The following is a 4,824-nucleotide window of genomic DNA, read 5'->3' on the forward strand; positions in this document are numbered from 1 at the left end:
GGCTTATGTGAAAAATGAGCGTTTCAGAGCGAGAGCAGCCTGTTTTTGCACTAAGCTGCATTTCACTGAAAAAAGGTCTTTCAAACAGGTTTACTAGCCTGAACTGGTTGAATTTGGATCTTCTTCATGGCAAAGGAGTTTTTACCTGGAATTTCATTCTTTAAGGCTGAAAAGTGGCTTATGTCAAAAATGAGCGTTTCAGAGCGATTGGAGGCTGTTTTAGCGCTGAAAAGTGGCTTATGTGAAAAATGAGCGTTTCAGAGCGAGAGCAGCCTGATTTTGCACTAAGCTGCATTTCACTGAAAAAAGGTCTTTCAAACAGGTTTACTAGCCTGAACTGGTTGAATTTGGATCTTCTTCATGGCAAAGGAGTTTTTACCTGGAATTTCATTCATTAAAGGTGAAAAGTGGCTTATGTCAAAAATGAGCGTTTCAGAGCGATTGGAGGCTGTTTTAGCGCTGAAAAGTGGCTTTTGTGAAAAATGAGCGTTTCAGAGCGAGAGCAGCCTGTTTTTGCACTAAGCTGCATTTCACTGAAAAAAGGTCTTTCAAACAGGTTTACTAGCCTGAACTGGTTGAATTTGGATCTTCTTCATGGCAAAGGAGTTTTTACCTGGAATTTCATTCATTAAAGGTGAAAAGTGGCTTATGTCAAAAATGAGCGTTTCAGAGCGATTGGAGGCTGTTTTTGCACTGTACAGTCGCCTATAAGGCTGAAAAGTGGCTTATGTGAAAAATGAGCGTTTCAGAGCGAGAGCAGCCTGTTTTTGCACTAAGCTGCATTTCACTGAAAAAAGGTCTTTCAAACAGGTTTACTAGCCTGAACTGGTTGAATTTGGATCTTCTTCATGGCAAAGGAGTTTTTACCTGGAATTTCATTCTTTAAGGCTGAAAAGTGGCTTATGTCAAAAATGAGCGTTTCAGAGCGATTGGAGGCTGTTTTAGCGCTGAAAAGTGGCTTATGTGAAAAATGAGCGTTTCAGAGCGAGAGCAGCCTGATTTTGCACTAAGCTGCATTTCACTGAAAAAAGGTCTTTCAAACAGGTTTACTAGCCTGAACTGGTTGAATTTGGATCTTCTTCATGGCAAAGGAGTTTTTACCTGGAATTTAATTCATTAAGGGCGAAAAGTGGGTTATGTGAGAAATGAGCGTTTCAGAGCGAGAGCAGCCTGTTTTTGCACTGTACAGTCGCCTATAAGGCTGAAAAGTGGCTTATGTGAAAAATGAGCGTTTCAGAGCGAGAGCAGCCTGTTTTTGCACTAAGCTGCATTTCACTGAAAAAAGGTCTTTCAAACAGGTTTACTAGCCTGAACTGGTTGAATTTGGATCTTCTTCATGGCAAAGGAGTTTTTACCTGGAATTTAATTCATTAAGGGCGAAAAGTGGGTTATGTCAAAAATGAGCGTTTCAGAGCGATAGGAGGCTGTTTTAGCACTGTACAGTCGCCTAAGGCTGAAAAGTGGCTTATGTGAAAAATGAGCGTTTCAGAGCGAGAGGAGGCTGTTTTTGCACTGTACAGTCGCCTATAAGGCTGAAAAGTGGCTTTTGTGAAAAATGAGCGTTTCAGAGCGAGAGCAGCCTGTTTTTGCACTAAGCTGCATTTCACTGAAAAAAGGTCTTTCAAACAGGTTTACTAGCCTGAACTGGTTGAATTTGGATCTTCTTCATGGCAAAGGAGTTTTTACCTGGAATTTCATTCATTAAAGGTGAAAAGTGGCTTATGTCAAAAATGAGCGTTTCAGAGCGATTGGAGGCTGTTTTAGCGCTGAAAAGTGGCTTATGTGAAAAATGAGCGTTTCAGAGCGAGAGCAGCCTGTTTTTGCACTAAGCTGCATTTCACTGAAAAAAGGTCTTTCAAACAGGTTTACTAGCCTGAACTGGTTGAATTTGGATCTTCTTCATGGCAAAGGAGTTTTTACCTGGAATTTCATTCTTTAAGGCTGAAAAGTGGCTTATGTCAAAAATGAGCGTTTCAGAGCGATTGGAGGCTGTTTTAGCGCTGAAAAGTGGCTTATGTGAAAAATGAGCGTTTCAGAGCGAGAGCAGCTTGATTTTGCACTAAGCTGCATTTCACTGAAAAAAGGTCTTTCAAACAGGTTTACTAGCCTGAACTGGTTGAATTTGGATCTTCTTCATGGCAAAGGAGTTTTTACCTGGAATTTAATTCATTAAGGCTGAAAAGTGGGTTATGTGAAAAATGAGCGTTTCAGAGCGAGAGCAGCCTGTTTTTGCACTAAGCTGCATTTCACTGAAAAAAGGTCTTTCAACCAGGTTTACTAGCCTGAACTGGATGAATTTGGATCTTCTTCATGGCAAAGGAGTTTTTACCTGGAATTTCATTCATTAAAGGTGAAAAGTGGCTTATGTCAAAAATGAGCGTTTCAGAGCGATTGGAGGCTGTTTTAGCGCTGAAAAGTGGCTTATGTGAAAAATGAGCGTTTCAGAGCGAGAGCAGCCTGTTTTTGCACTAAGCTGCATTTCACTGAAAAAAGGTCTTTCAAACAGGTTTACTAGCCTGAACTGGTTGAATTTGGATCTTCTTCATGGCAAAGGAGTTTTTACCTGGAATAAAAGGTCTTTCAAACAGGTTTACTAGCCTGAACTGGTTGAATTTGGATCTTCTTCATGGCAAAGGATTTTTTACCTGGAATTTCATTCATTAAAGGTGAAAAGTGGCTTATGTCAAAAATGAGCGTTTCAGAGCGATTGGAGGCTGTTTTAGCACTGTACAGTCGCCTAAGGCTGAAAAGTGGCTTATATGAAAAATGAGCGTTTCAGAGCGAGAGCAGCCTGTTTTTGCACTAAGCTGCATTTCACTGAAAAAAGGTCTTTCAAACAGGTTTACTAGCCTGAACTGGTTGAATTTGGATCTTCTTCATGGCAAAGGAGTTTTTACCTGGAATTTAATTCATTAAGGGCGAAAAGTGGGTTATGTGAAAAATGAGCGTTTCAGAGCGAGAGCAGCCTGTTTTTGCACTGTACAGTCGCCTATAAGGCTGAAAAGTGGCTTATGTGAAAAATGAGCGTTTCAGAGCGAGAGCAGCCTGTTTTTGCACTAAGCTGCATTTCACTGAAAAAAGGTCTTTCAAACAGGTTTACTAGCCTGAACTGGTTGAATTTGGATCTTCTTCATGGCAAAGGAGTTTTTACCTGGAATTTCATTCTTTAAGGCTGAAAAGTGGCTTATGTCAAAAATGAGCGTTTCAGAGCGATTGGAGGCTGTTTTAGCGCTGAAAAGTGGCTTATGTGAAAAATGAGCGTTTCAGAGCGAGAGCAGCCTGATTTTGCACTAAGCTGCATTTCACTGAAAAAAGGTCTTTCAAACAGGTTTACTAGCCTGAACTGGTTGAATTTGGATCTTCTTCATGGCAAAGGAGTTTTTACCTGGAATTTAATTCATTAAGGCTGAAAAGTGGGTTACGTGAAAAATGAGCGTTTCAGAGCGAGAGCAGCCTGTTTTTGCACTAAGCTGCATTTCTCTGAAAAAAGGTCTTTTAAACAGGTTTACTAGCCTGAACTGGTTGAATTTGGATCTTCTTCATGGCAAAGGAGTTTTTACCTGGAATTTCATTCATTAAAGGTGAAAAGTGGCTTATGTGAAAAATGAGCGTTTCAGAGCGAGAGCAGCCTGTTTTTGCACTAAGCTGCATTTCACTGAAAAAAGGTCTTTCAACCAGGTTTACTAGCCTGAACTGGATGAATTTGGATCTTCTTCATGGCAAAGGAGTTTTTACCTGGAATTTAATTCATTAAGGGTGAAAAGTGGGTTATGTGAAAAATGAGCGTTTCAGAGCGAGAGCAGCCTGTTTTTGCACTGTACAGTCGCCTAAGGCTGAAAAGTGGCTTATGTGAAAAATGAGCGTTTCAGAGCGAGAGCAGCCTGTTTTTGCACTAAGCTGCATTTCACTGAAAAAAGGTCTTTCAAACAGGTTTACTAGCCTGAACTGGTTGAATTTGGATCTTCTTCATGGCAAAGGAGTTTTTACCTGGAATTTCATTCATTAAAGGTGAAAAGTGGCTTATGTGAAAAATGAGCGTTTCAGAGCGATTGGAGGCTGTTTTAGCGCTGAAAAGTGGCTTATGTGAAAAATGAGCGTTTCAGAGCGAGAGCAGCCTGTTTTTGCACTAAGCTGCATTTCACTGAAAAAAGGTCTTTCAAACAGGTTTACTAGCCTGAACTGGTTGAATTTGGATCTTCTTCATGGCAAATGAGTTTTTACCTGGAATTTAATTCATTAAGGCTGAAAAGTGGGTTATGTCAAAAATGAGCGTTTCAGAGTGATAGGAGGCTGTTTTAGCACTGTCCAGTCGCCTAAGGCTGAAAAGTGGCTTATGTGAAAAATGAGCGTTTCAGAGCGAGAGCAGCCTGTTTTTGCACTAAGCTGCATTTCACTGAAAAAAGGTCTTTCAAACAGGTTTACTAGCCTGAACTGGTTGAATTTGGATCTTCTTCATGGCAAAGGAGTTTTTACCTGGAATTTCATTCATTAAAGGTGAAAAGTGGCTTATGTCAAAAATGAGCGTTTCAGAGCGATTGGAGGCTGTTTTAGCACTGTACAGTCGCCTAAGGCTGAAAAGTGGCTTATGTGAAAAATGAGCGTTTCAGAGCGAGAGCAGCCTGTTTTTGCACTAAGCTGCATTTCACTGAAAAAAGGTCTTTCAAACAGGTTTACTAGCCTGAACTGGTTGAATTTGGATCTTCTTCATGGCAAAGGAGTTTTTACCTGGAATTTAATTCATTAAGGGCGAAAAGTGGGTTATGTGAAAAATTAGCGTTTCAGAGCGAGAGCAGCCTGTTTTTGCACTGTACAGTCGCCTATAAG

This window comes from Pagrus pagrus, assembly GCF_965226575.1.
Source record: "Pagrus pagrus genome assembly, contig: HAP1_SCAFFOLD_35, whole genome shotgun sequence".
Taxonomy (NCBI): Eukaryota; Metazoa; Chordata; class Actinopteri; order Spariformes; family Sparidae; genus Pagrus; species Pagrus pagrus.